At 43.9% G+C, this 16,960-nt stretch overlaps 1 long non-coding RNA gene across 1 annotated transcript; it reads left to right on the plus strand.

Moving 5' to 3' along the window:
• The first annotated feature begins 9,202 nt into the window (after positions 1-9,202).
• LOC146350271 (uncharacterized) lies at positions 9,203-16,663 on the plus strand. Its single transcript, XR_014788830.1, has 3 exons — positions 9,203-9,785; positions 11,219-11,264; positions 15,194-16,663. It is a non-coding gene; the product is annotated as an uncharacterized LOC146350271 (long non-coding RNA).
• The last annotated feature ends 297 nt before the right edge of the window (positions 16,664-16,960 follow it).

Below are 16,960 nucleotides of genomic sequence, written 5' to 3' on the forward strand. Positions count from 1 at the left end.
GACGGAGGACCGTAACATTGTTCAGGAGGCAGCAACGAAATCCATCCCAAAGAAAAAGAAATGCAAGAAAGCCAAGTGGCTGTCTGATGAGGCTTTACAAGTAGCTGAGGAAAGAAGGGAAGTGAAAAGCAAAGGAGAAAGGGGAAGATATATCCAACTGAATGCAGAGTTCCAGAGAATAGCAAGGAGAGACAAGAAGGCCTTCTTAAATGAACAATGCAAAGAAATCGAGGAAAACAACAGAATGGGAAAGACTAGAGATCTTTTCAAGAAAATCGGAGATCTCAAGGGAACGTTTTGTGCAAAGACGGGCATGATAAAGGACAAAGAAGGCAGGGATCTAACAGAAGCAGATGAGATTAAGAAGAGGTGGAGAGAATACACAGAAGAACTATACAGGAAAGATCTTAATGTCCCTGACAGCCAGGAGAGTGCGGTCACTGAACTTGAGCCGGACATCCTAGAGAGTGAAGTCAAGTGGGCCTTAGGAAGTATGACTAACAACAAAGCTAGCGGAGATGACAGTATTCCAGCTGAGCTATTTAAAATCCTAAAAGCTGATGCTGTTAAAGTGCTGCACTCAATATGCCAACAAATTTGGAACACTCAACAGTGGCCATAAGACTGGAAAAGGTCAGTTTATATTCCAGTACCAAAGAAGGGCAATGCCAAAGAGTATTCAAAGTACCGTACAATTGCGCTCATCTCACATGCCAGCAAGGTTATGCTCAAAATCCTACAAGCTAGGCTTCAGCACTATGTGAACCAAGAACTACCGGAAGTACAAGCTGGGTTCCGAAGAGGCAGAGGAAGTAGAGATCAAATCGCCAACATTCGCTGGATCATGGAGAAAGCAAGAGAATTCCAGAAAAACATCTATTTCTGCTTCATTGACTATGCTAAAGCCTCTGATTGTGTGGATCACAACAAACTGTGGCAAATTCTGAAAGAGATGGGAGTACCAGACCACCTTACCTGTCTCCTGAGAAACCTGTACGAGGGTCAAGAAGCAACAGTAAGAACCGGACATGGAACAACCAATTGGTTCAAACTTGGGAAAGGAGTACAACAAGGCTGCATATTGTCGCTCTGCTTATTTAACTTCTATGCAGAGTACATCATGAGAAATGCCAGGTTGGATGAATCACAGGTTGGAATTAAGATTGCCAGGAGAATTATCAACAACCTCAGATATGCAGATGATACCACCATAATGGCAGAAAGTAGGGATGTATGAAAGGCACTTACCTTTCACGGATTATGTTTATGGTTGGGGGGGAGGACATCCATCCGGACATCCAGCCGCTGGCTAGCAGGGACGCAAATGGCAGTGGCCGTAGCCGCCGCCGTTTGCGTCCTTGCAGTCAGCCGTGATAGGCTACATAAATGTTTACGTAGCCTATCATGGCTGACTTAAAAAAACAACAACAACAATAACGCGCGTATGCAAATGGTGGCGGCTACAACTGCCATTTGCGTTCCTTATTTTGGCACGTCTTAGTCTACGTAAACATTTACGTAGACTAAGACGGCGAAAATAAGGGGAACGCAAATAGCATAGCGGACGCTACTCTATTTGCGTTCCCCTTATTTTCACCGTCTTAGTCTATGTAAATGTTTACGTAGGCTAAGACGTGCCAAAATAAGGAACGCAAATGGCGGTTGTAGCCGCCACCATTTGCGTACGCGCGGGTTTTTTTTTTTAAGTCAGACATGATAGGCTACGTAAGCATTTACATAGCCTATCACGTTTTTTTAAAAAAAAACCTAGCTGTGATGGGCTACGTAAATCTTTACGTAGCCTATCATGTTTTTTTTTAAAAAAAAAACTGGAAATGGCGGTGGCGGCAGCCGGTCGGAAGACCGGCCGCCGCAGCCGCCGCCGCCGCTGCACCCGCTGCCAGAGCCGCCACCACCAGGAAGATCCACCCCAGGTAAGTCTTGTCCCGGGGGGGCAGGGGGGGCAGGCCATTCCACCACCGATTTTGGGGGCTGAATACGCTGGCATTCAGCCTCCCCGAGATCCGTGGCGGAATTTTCATACATCCCTAGCAGAAAGCAAAGAGGATCTAAAGAGCCTCTTGCTGAGGGTGAAAGTGGAGAGTGCAAAAGCTGGTTTGAAACTCAACATTAAAAAAACTAGGGATGTCAGCGAATTCCGCGATGGATCTCGATGAGGCCGAATGCCAATGTACTCAGAGAGAGTGGGGTTAACAGCAGGGATAGATTAGGGATGTACGAAACTCACATTTGCTCCATCCCTCCCCACGGAATCCTTGATGGGGGGGAGGTGATCCGGTCCTCCCCCCCCCCCGGAATCCTCGATGGCCGGCTCCGCTCTGCAGCCAGGCTGCAGAGCAGCTGGCCAAGGCCGTCCACAGCCAGATTTCCGGCCACGGACGGCCTGGTGCGGATGTAAATGGGGCTGCTGTAGCGGCCGCCATTTGCGTCCAGCCAGACAACCGTGATAGGCTACGTAAGAATTTACGTAGCCTATCACGGCTAACCTCAAAAAAACAAAAACAAAAACGCAGCGTACGCAAATGGCAGCGGCTACGGCGGCCGCCATTTGCGTTCCCTATTTTTCGTCAATTTATCTTACGTAAATATTTACGTAAGATAAAATGGCAAAATAAAAGGGGAACGCAAATAGCATAGTGGATGCTATTTGCGTTCCTTTATTTTTCACCATTCTAGCCTATGTAAATATTTACGTAGATTTGCGTATGCTGCGTGTTTGTTTGGGTTTTTTTAGGTTAGCTGTGATAGGCTACGTAAATTCTTACGTAGCCTATCACGGTCCAAGGATGGCAATGGCAGCGGCAGCAGCCCTGCCATGGCAGGCCAGGAAACCAGCCGCCGCCAAATCCCCCCCAGGTAAGTGCCGTCCTGGGGGGATTCCGCAGGGGGGCGGGGGGGCAGGAGGCCATTCCGCCACGGATTCCGGGAGTCTGGATTCTAAAGAATCCAGCCTCACTGGAATCCGTGGTGGAATTCTCCGCCATCCCTAGGATAGATCAGCCAACTTTCATAAAACCTCAGAAGGCCTCTGCATGTTGCTGAGACAACAGTTCTTGAATAAATTCTAGCCAGCACAGATCTGTCCAAGGTCCTGATAGGGCCTGACCTATTGTGAACCTGCATGACTTCACTTGACCATGCTCCATCGGATGTGTCCCTCTCTTTCTAGTAAGTGCCACTGCTTTTATTGGCCTCCCCTAGGAACCTTGAGCTGGGCTAGGACAGGAGAGGGGTATGGCCAGCACATTCCCACTACCACCTCCTGTGTTCATAGAATGCATGAAGAGGCTTATATGAGTACCCCTTACATTTTTTCCTATTCTTTCTTTCCTATTAATGGAGAGGGTGTAGATAAATGTAAAGTTTTTACTGTAGTGAGTCCAATTTGGTAATAACATTTAATCTAAGCTCACCTTGCCTCTCCAGATTTGAGCTTGGCTTTTGAGTAGGGCAAGGGGATGGGATTTGGTAACTAGAGTGGAAACGCATGTAGATTGGACATAGATGCAGCCAGGTCACAGCCATAACAGTGAGAACTGGAAGGTTGACTGACCCAGGTAGCAGTTATATGACTGTTTTACCATAACCTTGTGCTAGAGGCCAATAAAAAATCTGAGGGTCAATCAGGATGTGTCCCCCTCGCCCTACCCTCATGACTGAAGATAAGGACAACCACTTGTCCTTTAAAAAAGATTTAGAAAAAATGATAATTTGTAAATTGGCAAAAGTGGATGACAACTTGGATCAGATCTGTAACTGGAGTTTTATCAGCAGGTCTGCCCATAGGCCTGTTTGCTTATGAAAGCCCCTGCTGCTGCCCCCTCCCGCTAACCCCCACTGCTGCACCTCCAAAATTTGTGGTGGTGGTGACAGAAAAATAAACAATTTACCACCACAGAGTGATAAGTAGGTCAAATTTAGCTTGTTTTCAAGCTAAATTTGACTTAAGTACAGCTCCATAGCAGGTTGCCACCAAAATTTGGCAGCAAACCACCAGCCTTTTTTGCCACGCTGAGGAGTGTGGAGGGAATTCTTTGGGGCATCAGGAGGCATGTGGCCTGCAGGGGCCCAAGGGGTATGTGAAAATGGCCCTTAGAACCCCCCATAGTTGCCCACCTCTGGTTTACAGAGTGGGACTTTTTTTCCCACGTGGAACATGAAGCCTTTGTAGTGATGCTAATTTCCAGGAGCCTGGTTAATTAATATAAGCATAAAAATATTTTTTTTCCAAATCTAGTGGGTGGTGCCAGTATTCTATCAAGAATCTAATAGCAAGCCCCCACCACAAATACTCAGCTCAAAGACCACTATATTTTTTCTTGTCTGTTTGTATTTGTATTTGGAAAATTAATATAATATATTTATTATATATATTCAAGTAGCACTTGAACTGGCCAGGTATCAAGTCAATCTGTAAAAGGTACAGCTTCCTTGACCTTCTTATGTGGCAATGAGGTAGAAGCTTTTGCCTTCAGTTCCAAATTACTTTAGATTCAGCTCCCAGAATGGTGGTACATGACAAATCAAGCCAACTATTACAGTCTGCCATCCCATCCAGCTTATAACGCAAGCTTACTGTATATCCATTGGATATAACACAAATCTAGATCATTGTGACGTAACATTGCAGAACCTTGACTAGAAGCTTGACTTCTTTGGAAGGGAATTTACATTTAATAGGAGAGCTCTAGGAGTTGCGGTTGACAAGATTAAAGGGAGAGGGCATCGGGGGAGAGCAGGCAGCTGTTGGGTGCTTCTGTGGGAAAGGAAAAACAAGCTCAACACATGCAAGAAATCAAATGTGATTGAAAACAAAGACCGGGTCACAGGTATACAATAACACACTTGGAATTACATCTTGCCTCGCTACATTCACAGCTACTGAAAAGTGATTTTAAAAATCAAATACTTTGCTGTATCAGCCTAATGTGCAGCTACCCAGAATTTTTATTTTAAAGGGAAGCTTTCAAACCTTCGCATACTGAGGTCATGACTATAATGTCATGTGTCCCATTCATTTCATGGACATAAAGGGTGGAATTCAAGAGGAAGAATATTATTCACATGAACCTTTGTAGCCAAGTCATGATTGGTGTGTGGTGGAAGCCACACAAGGAAAGATATTAGGACACTTAAACAAGACAAAATACTGAAGACAGATGACTGAAGTGTACAAAACCATGAGCAAGTTGGGAAAAGTGAGTGGGAAATCACAGTTTACCATTTGACTCAATGCTAAGAGTATTGGGAGACTTGGGGGCATCCAGTGAAATCAACAGGCAACAAAATTAAAAATAACAAGAGTTTCTCACATGGCTCAGATGCAACCTGGTGGAACTCTCAGCCACAATGAGCTGTAAATGAGCCTTTGGCGTGGATTACTTGTCTGAGTCATCTGGAGCAGTTGCCCTGGAGCAAGGGTAGGCAACCTGGTTCCTCCAGGTGTTCTGAACTACAACTCCCATCAGCCCCAGCTAGCATGGCAATGGCCAGAAATTATGGGAGTTATAGTCCAAAACATCTTGAGGGCACCAGAGTGTCTACCCCTGTTCTGGAGATACCTTAATGCGATATTCCTGCTCCCTATTTGTGGAACGCTGATATCTGCTGTCTTATCTGTTGGTAGAGGATTCTGTTTTCTGGTAAAGAACAGGGCTGGATAACCATTTCATTTCTTCTGGTTCTGCAGTTTAGTGAATTTTATTCCAGTAAAGATGATATACATGTTAGGACTATCAAAAAACTTCTAGGTACAGTGTTATTCCACCAATCATAGTGTCTACCCCCCTCCCCCAATTCTTTGGTGAACTTATTTGAAGAAGCTTGCATGGTAAGAAAAAGCTGACTGCTGGCTCAGCTGAGTCAGTTTTGTTGCCCTCCTCCAATCTTAGTCGGGGTGTGTGTGTGTGTGTGTGTGTGTGTGTAATTTCTGTCATGAAAGTATACTACAATAAAAAGGAAAAAGGGAAAAAAAGAAAAGAAACCTCTCCAATCTAGTAGAGAAACATACAAAACTTAGGCTTTTACATATATTACCAAATATCCAGAAAATAATTATATGTGAAAATAATGTGTATGCTTATATATTGTCATGATATTTTATATAAATACACTCCTCAGCTGATTTATCTGGCGATTATCCTTCTTTAAGTCTTTTGTACCATGTAAGTTTAATCAGAAAGGCCACCACCCAAACACACTTGCATCAACTGAAGATGAAAGGGGAATCTTTGAGGATTCCAAAATGAAGCTGTAGTAGTTTGTCTAATTAAATAAATACATAATTGTCACGACTAACTAATTCTAGATTTGTCTCCAAAATAATACCTTTCAAACATCCAAGAAGTGCAGCTCTAGGTGTTAAAGCAATGTTGTAACCAGTTATAGCTGTTCTGACACTTCCTACCAGAATAGTCGTACATAAGGGAGTAGGATCTACTTTTGAGAAGAAATCTGCTTCCACCATTTGACAACTACCAGAGGGCAGCTGAATGCTGGGGTTGCCCTTCAGGATGGTTCAAAGGTGAGTACCACTGTTTTCTGCCACACTGTTTTGTTTTAGGTTTGGACTCCTTCAACTGCAAGTGTAGGACTAATGGAAACGTTCATAGTACTTTAGGTATCTTTAATACTTTTTGCTGGGAAGCTGGAAGTATATGGAAGGGTACAGTGTGAGGTGGAGTCAGTATCTGGTGCTGTTAAAGCCTCTTGAAGCCCTAGTGGGGGATCTTCATGACAATGGAATGAGAAGCACATTGGAGTATTATCCGGATTTTCATGGAATTGGCTTTGGTCTATCAGGGACACACGAAGCAAGAAAAGCCAAGTGTGCCATACCTTAAAAATCCACTTTTCATAGGTCATGCAGTGCATGAAAGCAACATACTTCTGGGTTGGATCGGGGGAGTAGAACTGAACAATATCAACCTAGCAGGGGCTGCTCAACCAATGAGAGAGGCTTGTTTCACACCCCTGTCCAGGCTCCCCCCACCCCCAGCTACCATGTTATTATTGCCAACAGCATCTGAAGGCTCCCCATGAGAGCATCCCATCAGTGCAATTTCGCCCCATTCCAGCCAACAGTCAGAGAGTTAGAGCTCCCACCCCCTTTCTGATAGCATCCCTTCAGGAAGGATCACATTGACAGACTTTTCTGCTGGGGATGACAATCTCCCCTCAAGCATCAGAGAAGCGGGGACCGGGGAAGTAACAGAAGCATCAGAAAAGCAAAGTTACACAAGCATCAGTCTGCAGCCTCTGTTGCCCAGTTACAAAACCCCAGTTGTGCACTTCCAGGGAGTAAATACAGGGATCTAGCCACTTCACCCATTCTCAGTCTGCAGCCTCTGTTGCCTGCTTTCCCCCCACTGAGAATCTGTAGCATGTTTTTTCCCACTGAGAAAATTGAAGCCGCACTGTTTCAGGTATTAGCTATCTAGTGAGAGGAAGTGGCCAGAAGCAGGAGCCTGCAGCCCCAGTATTTCACTGTATCTATATGGTGATACAGTGAAAACTAAAAAAAGCAGGAGAGGAAGGAGAGGAAGTGGCCAGCAGAGGCAGAAGCTGCAGCAGCAGCGCTAGCAGAGGGAGGCAAATCCAGCCAGCTCTTTCCCTCCATGCAGAGAAGCAGCAAAGTAACACAAGCATCAGAGAAGCAAAGTTACACAAACATCAGAGAAGCAAAGTTACACAAACATCAGAGAAGCAGGGAAGCAACACAAGCATCAAAGAAGCACATAATCATAGCTCTCAATGGGGACGGGCTGGGAAATGGAGGCTACTTACTCCCACTGGTGAAAAGGAAGTACAGCGTGATTCTGAAGGTACAGAAGTGCGCTCTAGCGCTTTGATGAGTTGGAAAACCAGGCTAGTTAGTCTAGTTACCTAAGTTACCAAGATCATGGCCAGGTGAAAGGAACTCCCCTAGGGGTGACCAATCACACCAAATTTAAAGTGAAGGGATGGGCACACAGCAGCTGAACCGCAGGGGAGCTGAATTAAAGAAAAACAATGAAGTAAAAGTACTCGCCAAAAAAGCGGCTTCCCCTCAGACAAATTCTGGGGTGGCTGTGGACTGGCTATGACATCATGTGCCACAAAAGACCTCCGAATGGTCCCAATCCACAGCAAATCAGCTGTGAAGACAGGCCTTAGATCTGGCTGTTTTCTGAGGCTGGATGCAGACCAGATGGATTGTTGGCTTGATGAAGCATAGTTGTTTCTTAAATGAAATGTAGCTCTGGGTTTTTATTGGGATTTCAGAGGCTTTCTTTCACACTTCTAACCCTTTTAGAAGAGCATGAGCTATGAGTCACACACATGTGCTTATGTCCATTGGGCTTGGAATAAGGAAACTGGGAGCAGGAGGAAAATTGACAATAGGGCTTTCCCACATTTGCAGTTTTCCAAGCCAAGGAATATAAAATAATACAAAGTACAACACTCCTTAAATACTTGGCTAAAAGCCTGGCTGGGGTGGGGGACCACTTAAATGTAACATCAAGATGAGACTATGGCTAGATCTACATTAGTATTTTTTATCGGTATTGAAGTGCACTGATAACTGCTGGGGCACATTACGTATTCCATATACCGTTTTTCTACTATTATTTCCCACTTTTTATTCCGTATTATCCAAAATACCGCAACAGATGTCATTGTGTGTGCTACAAGGTATAAATGCACAAGAGGGATATAGCGTCACTATGATGGGATCATATTGATATGACACGAGGTGTAGATCTGGCCTATGAAGCTTAGAGAAGCTAGAAACAGTTATTGTTTTAGTAGGCTTTGAAATCCAAGGCTGTCAGCAATGCCACAATTAAAAATTGCAATTGAGTGGAGCATTATTTCTGTGTTTCTCTAACCCAGGGAACGAAATCCTACACTCTCCTTAACACCCCAGTGAACAGGCTTATTTAATTCTGATGGAAATGAATTGTAATTTCACTTTCAGCGGACCTAGTTCTTAATCCTTTCAGAACTGCTGAGAAAATCCTTAGCAGAAAGTTAACTCTTCACCTGGTTTGTTTATTCTCACAGTGTCATTGTAGGTCACATTGTTTGCTTGGTGCCGTTTGGTCTGAACTTATGCCTTCCTGTGCAGGAAGTCCTTAAGATTACACATTGTATTTTTATGGGTCCTTTCCAGCCTATCGCAAGCTGTTACCTGAAGACTGACACAGCTGAGAGTCTGTTCATAGATGGATTATGAAAAGCTGTGCAAGCACAAACCATAGGAAGAAATCAAAGAGTCAGATGGGGAAAGAGATCCTGCAGCAAATAAACTGAACTTCAAAAGTACAATGGAATACTTGGCTGCTAGATCAGTTGGAGATCAGATCAGGATAGTATTTGCATTCTTGTGTTACTTGAAAGGAGAGATCTGTAGCCAAACATATGGTCTGTTACTTCATATCAATATGTGAACTTCAGCCTTCCTCATCTCTGCAGATCCTTATGTTGTCTGTTAAACCTTTATTACTTATTTAGGATTCAGAGGTATTGGTAATGCAGCAGGTTATATACAGGGCTCTAAACATGGGTGTACAGCAGGGTCTTTGGTAGTCTAAGCTAGGAGGGCCATGTGTCCTTTTTTATAGAGGATCATCCTCTGTTTGAAGGCATGCTCGATTTGAAGGGCTGCCTTGTCCAATTCCAGTTTAAAGATAAAGAACCATAAGAACGGTTGTCCACCAGCCTGGATAGTAGACTGACCAGGCAGGCACGCAGGTTACCTCGTCACAGTCCTCCATACTACGGTGAGTTGTACTGTATTTCTATTTAATTTATTTCTAAATTTGCATCTATATGTAAAGGAAATTGTTATCCTCCTTTGTCCTCTTTTTTGGCAATGCATGTCCTCTTTTTTGGAAAATGCATAGCGGCCACCCTAGTCCAAAGGCAAAAAAAGGAGAGGTAAGTCTAGAGGCTGGGCTAATGTTAAGAGGTCAGTGTACAGTTATTTCACTGTGCCTGAATACAGCACATCCTGGCCAGTCTCTCCCCTCTGTCCATTGTCTCCCGTGGTCTACCTTTTTCTCTCACACTTTGCCTTCTCTTATTCTCCTCATTCTCCTGGAGCACTCCTTTCCCAATCTGCCTTCCCTAGGCTTCTTCTATTTTATTCTTTCTTTCTTTCTTTCTTTCTTTCTTTCTTTCTGACCCTCTGCCCTTTCTAGGATCAGAGTAGCTCAGCCAGGGCAGGGGAGAGGGGACTGTTTTGTCTGCATTTTTAAGTGAACCAGTCTAATTTGCACTTCCTGGACTGCACACTTCCCCAGATTTTGCAATGCCATTCTCAGCTTTAGAATTGTGTGTAAAAATGTGCATATAAGGGAAAGTTGTGTACAAAATGTGTATATTAGGGAAAGGTCACACAGAATGCATTTATTAGGGGAAATTGCATACAAAATGTGTACATTAGGGAAAGTTGCATATGAAAATGTGGTTTTTCGTGCATTTTTTAAAAGTTTGCAGACTGATGTGGAAATTGGACAGAACAGACTTATGGTCAAATACATGCAAACCTGAACTGGAAATAGACTGATTTGTCCATCCCTCAGCCAATAGTAATGCAACAAATTATCCATTCTGTTTGTGACAGGCAGGCAGCTGAGCCAACTCCTGGTAGAGGCCCCTGATTTAGCCCTTCTGTGACAGGCCAGCCACTAAATCAATCACTGCCAGTGGCTTCATCACCACCACAAAATCTCATAGTGCTTTGCATTATGGATTCCAAGGACAAAGGGGAGGGCAACTTACTCAATCCAGTATCATGGTTGTTTGGCTGTTTTCTAAATGTCACCAGTCCACAATGGCATACTCAATATGGAATCAAGACTCCAGACCATAGTTTAGAGGCAAACCCTGTCTCTCAGAGAGTATTATCAGTGATGTCACTGCAAGGCATGTTAATGGCAAAATACCATCTGGGGAAAGCTCAGCAATTGTGAACTTGGAGATCCTCTGGTTTTACCTGTGCTTTCCACAGTAACTGTTGCAATTTTACAATATCAAAAGGCATGGGAAAATATTTGTAGACCAAGCATCAGGAAGGAGCAACACCAGCTATTGTCTACAATGCCATGATACATATGGAGGAAAGGATGACTCCTAGAAAGCGTGCTTCTGAATTTGTTCCCAGTTAGAACAATACTTAGCACTTGCAGACCTGTTTTTTGTGTCTCCACAGTACTTCCTATCGTTTCAGTAATCAGGACAACAGCCCTGTAAAGAAGGTAAATATTATTATCTGCATACAGCAGGGTGGGGAAGGGAAGAAGTAGATTTGGGATGAGGGCGGGAATAAGATGAAAGTGTGCAGTTGTGGCTTGCCTACAGCCACCTACTGACGTCATGGCTCAGGTGAGATCTGAACTAGGGACTTCCACGGCTTGTGCTCTTAGCCATTCTGCTATATCAGCTCTGCTATGACCTTGCTTCAATCACATTTCAATAGCGACCACAACATATAAACCAGTGTATTTAATACCTTTTCTGATTAACAGCAAATTGAGAGGGTAAACAAACAAAAGGAGAATTTTGCATTCTACTCTCGCTTGAAGACGACGGGCATTCTGCAGAGAAACAGGAAGCATTTCTACCAGCATGTCCAAACAGATGATCTGTCTCAATAATCCATATGGCAACAGGACTGATTTAGCTCTGTCTTCCTAATTGCAGTAATTTCCCCATACAAGTCAATAGAAGAGGTGAAAATGGCTAGACTAGATGGCTGGAATTTCTTCTAGTCTGTTCAGTTTAAATTCGAAGGGAAGTTTCCCTTCAAGCACATATGTCAATATATACCATCTTTCAGGTAAAATAAAAGTTCAAAGGTGCTTTGGGAGGTGGAGAAATTTTATTATTCATCGTGGGTTTTATAGCTACTCATGTCAAACATATCATAACGTATCTACATCCTTGCACAATGCTGGATGTACTTCTCAGGCCATTGTTGGCTTTCCCCCCCAGCACCATCTTAGAAGATGAATTCCTTCCTCTGTGAGAGTGAAGATGGTGCCTACCATGTGCAGCTTTATAAGTACTTTCATTTAATTTTTGTGAACTGCCTAGAGAGCTTCAGCTATTGGGCAGTATACAAATGAATTAAATAATAAATAATAAATACATAAATAAAATAATATAAATAACATTTTAATTGGGGAATCCTTTTTAGATGCTTGAAAAGGATTTTAATTTGATTCATATAAACAAATTAGGGCACAATCCTATGCATGTTTAGGCAGAAAAAAGCTCTACATGCTGGCTGGGGAATGCTGGGAGTTGTAGGACTTTTTTCTGCCTAAACATCCATAGGATTGCACCCTTAATCAGTTAAAGTTTGCAACTCTGGTTTCTATGGTCGCCTTCAAATCTCTGATGCCGAGACTTAGCAGTGCCTAGCCAGGCACACACTCCAACTGATTATGACAGACGCATACAGACCTACAGGCACTTGGTGAGGGGCGCCTTTTATGAGAGTCTTAATGCCTAGTGATGATTGCTGTTTTAGCCCTGCACTAAGTCACACACCAGGGAAATGTGAGACTCTGCCTGAAAATCTGAGTGTAGAGCCTCTCCAAGCCAAACAATTCTCCATGGTTAAAGGCAGCTTGACTTTCGATTGTTTTCACCTGTGTATTTTCAGTCAGTGAGTCATATTAAAGATTTTTGACCGCTAGCTACCATGAAGTTCATGCAGTGTTTTGACACCGCTTTTCTGGGGCTCTTTAGCACACTGCTCCAAGTGATGGCCCTTCATATTTTGAAGCCTGGCGCAGAAAATTCAAATGGTAAAAATATAGTACTGAACGAAATAATTGACATTTTGCTGCCCTTTAAGGTTTTCTAAATCTGACACTTGGGACAAGCTGCTTCACCCTATGAAATGGTAGGGCTTGTCCTGGTGTAGATATACAAACTTGTCTGGAGAGAAAACGTCCTCTACTCCTCATCCAAGCCATTGCCCCACCTCTCCTTGTTCATAATTAGAGCTTTGAAAATTTCCCGCCCTTCTTTTTGTTTTTTGCACATGTTTGATTACCATGATCCTCCACTTCTTACCATTGGAGACATTCCAAGAGATTAAGCACTGAGCAGATTCTAGTCATGCTGGCATTTTGGAGCCCTCAAAGAGCCAGTGGCTGGATCCAGACAGGGGCCACAGTTGTGCTTGGACATTCACAAGCACACTTCAAAACAAATAAAAAACCTACTGCAAAATGGGAAAGGGGGGTGGGCTGTGTGGGTCTTGTCTCTCCAGTGATATTCCAGATATTAGTTTTAAAAAGTAAGTCTGTAGTCTTTTTACTTATAGAACTATAAGAAAAAGCATGCAGGTAGTATTCTCGCTCGTTAAGTTGTAAAATTTGTTTGCACCTTCCAGTTTTCTGGCCAATGACAGCAAAGTCACTGAGATAACTGACACGCATTAGCACTTATTTTTAAATGTCCTAAAATTAAAATGTATTTTATTAAAATCTGATACAAATAAAGCTCCAATCCTATACACACTGACCTGGAGGTAGGGATGTCAGAGAATTTCGCCATGAATCTTGGGGAGGCCGAATGCCAGCGCATTCGGCCCCCTGAAATCAGTGGCGAAACGGTCTGCCCCCCCCGCCCCCCCCAGGGACGGGACTTACCTTGGACGAATCTTCCCGGCGGCGGCGGCTCCGGTGGCGGTTCGGCGGCGGTGGCCGGTTTTCTGACCGGCTGCCGCCACCGCCATTTCCAGTAAAAAACAAAAACAAAAAAACATGATAGGCTACGTAACGATTTACGTAGCCTATCATGGCTAGATTTTAAAAAAATACTGTGATAGGCTACGTAAATGTTTACGTAGCCTATCACGGCTGATTTAAAAGAGAAAAAAAAGCGCACGTACACAAATGGCGGCTCCCATGGGCGCCGCCATTTGCGTTCCTTATTTTGACACGTCTTAGTCTACGTAAACATTTATGTAGACTAAGACAGCGAAAATAAGGGGAATGCAAATAGCGTAGACGCTACGCTATTTGCGTTCCCCTTATTTTCGCCGTCTTAGTCTACGTAAATGTTTACGTAGACTAAGATGTGTCAAAATAAGGAACGCAAATGGCGGCGCCCATGGGTGCCGCCATTTGCGTACGCGCGTTTTTTTTCTTTTAAATCAGCCGTGATAGGCTACGTAAACATTTACGTAGCCTATCACAGCTGACTGCAGGGACGCAAACGGCGGCGGCTATGGCCGCCGCCATTTGTGGACCCGGCCGGGCAGGATTCGGGGGGGGGGAGGGACAGAGCGCCTCCCCCCCTGCCAGAATTTCAGGGGGGGAGGGACGGAGCGCCTCCCCCCCTGCCAGAATTTCAGGGGGAGGGACGGAGCACCTCCCCCCCACCTCTAATCAAATTTCATTAAAAGGTAAGTGACTTTCGTACATCCCTACCTGGGGGTAACTTTCACTGAATAAATAAGGTAAGGGCACAATCCTATCCAGCTAGTCGGCAGCCTCCAAACTTGGAGGCTGCCGAGTATCCAGTGCAGGGCGGGAGGAGGGTGGAGGCTCCGTGTTCCAGCCGTCCTGCATTTTTGCTAGATGGGCAATTTCGCCCATCTAAGCAGCAGTGCCTCAGATGGGAAAGAGGCTGGAGCGGTCATAGGAAACAGCATAAGGCAGCTGCCTTGGTCTCCTCCCCTCTCCACCTTTGGGAACACCCCCTTTTCCCCATCTCTGCCTCCATTTTGTGAGCATGGAGAGGTAGCTCGCACTGTTCTCTCAATGCTGGCTGCGAGGGGGAGGGGGAGGGGGGCACAGCTCCCTGGCTCTTTGCTCAGAGTCAGGAAACTGAACTATCCTATGCCCCCCCCCCCCCCCGCAGATGCTGTCTGGTGGGCATAGGATTGCCCTCCCTGTTGCTGAGTAAATATGCATAGCATTGTGCTGAAAATTACATTAAACATTTTAGAGAACTGATATTTATGTTCTGACCATGGGGATCATTTTACAACACATTTCTGTCTATGGGTTTGCTTGCAGGCAAGGAGGAGGTTCAAAACAATACAGAAGTCTCACTTTAAAAAGTGAGACAAGCTGTACCCTGTGGGGATATCAATCTCTCCCAGTCTCCACTACCCAATCTGAGTGTTATTAGACAATTTGTTTTAGAAAGACCTTTCTTCCAGATCTGACCTTCATCTGCATTCGCACAGCGGCATTGACATGGAAATTTTCCAGCCCAGGCAGAAGAATTACACGATGACCAGCACTACACGTTCCAGCAGCAGCATGGAAATATCACAAAGCAAAAGCTCTTTCTTGCTTCTTGTGTGCAAAAGATGAACAAGTAGAATGAAGCCCACGTACAGATAACAGCATTTGCTGACATTCATCATTTGGAGGATGGATAGATGAGAATTTTGTTTCAATTTTGATCAGAATTTACCAAAATTTGCAAATTTTGGGATGGGAAGAACTCAAGAATTTTTTTGGAAAAAAATTAATTGGGAGAAGCGGAAAGTGACAGATTTGTCCTTCCAGGCCCAGGGCTTTGAGTGCTTTGTTCTTAAAAGTCTTGGTTTGAATCCCTGTGCTATGTGAGTGCTTAATCAGAGTTGCCACTTCTTTTTTCTGACAGGCTCCTCATCTGTAACAGCTATATGGCAGGCAGGTACAGCACAGTCCTCTCCATGCTGGGAATAGCTGTACCTGTTGAATCTGGCCAGTGCAGATGGGTGAGAATTTCATTGCAGTTTGGTTTTGATGATAATGTACCAAAATTTGCAAATTTCTTCATATCTGGAACAGAAAGAACATGAGATTTTTAAAAATGGAATGCAGGAGAAAGCACAACTGACAAATTTATCCATCCCCCAATTTGTCACCTTCAGTTCTCTCATTCTCCCACTCCTTGTCAGACTTTAGACTGCAGACTCCATGAAACAGAGACCTCCCTTTTTGTTCTTATGCTGTAAAACATAGATCGACAGTGCTGCATAATATGCCAATCTACATTACAACTTTAAACTGGTTTCAAACTGGTTTATCTAAAGGGATCCTGCAGTTTCATGAGGGTACTGAGAATTCTTTGCTAGAGACCCCTGCCCCCTGCCCAAGCGGCCCCTCTTCCTAAAGCTACAATTCCCAGAATTCCTGTATTTGGTAGCTGTAATCACTAAAAACAGGTTTGAAACTAGTTTAAAGTTGTAATGTAGATTGCCCCATAGTCTGGACCTCAGTGTGAACAGTACAGGAGTTAATGTTCATTAACAATAGTTAATGTCTGCAGTGGTGTAGTTGGGGAATTTTAGACTGGAAATTAATAGTCTTAAAGCCCCCTCCCCCTTTAGGTGTGTATTACTTAACTTACTTCAAAATGTGAAAAGCCAGTCCTGCTGTGTTGGGGGACCCTCCTGCTCATTCTGCTGAGTGAAACCCTGGACCTCTGCCCCAAAGTCCTGCCCTGAGAGCATCACTGAATGTATGTTTTTTAAAAAAATTCAGAAGATGCTTTTCATTTTCCTTCAGGTATAGCTTGGAGTTCTTGACAAGTCAAAACAGCCATTTTTCTCTCGGGATTGTGGTGGGGAAAATCACATTGTTTGAACTCTTTTCCATGCCCTGATAATAAATATCTTGACATTTCCTCCTCTTGCACATATTTCACCTTTGCTTTGACTCCTGGCCATCAGGTGCTCAGCACCTCCTTGTAAGAACTGATAAGCACTCAGCATCCTGTCAAACAAGGCCCCACTTAGGTAAACACAATGAATTTGAATGATATCTGTGACTTTGAACATTGGAATGAGATGCTTAGCTAAATCTCGCTAAAAAGATGGAAACTATACCATCCAAAAGTCTTTCAATTAATACGTTGAAGGCTGTTGTTCCAGAAAATGACAAAAGCCTGTATTAAAAGTATACAGCCCTGCAGACTAGAGCTAGCTAGACCT

Source organism: Heloderma suspectum, chromosome 3 (genome assembly GCF_057233095.1).
Source record: "Heloderma suspectum isolate Gila_16-S chromosome 3, 16-S_ref, whole genome shotgun sequence".
Classification (NCBI taxonomy): domain Eukaryota; kingdom Metazoa; phylum Chordata; class Lepidosauria; order Squamata; family Helodermatidae; genus Heloderma; species Heloderma suspectum.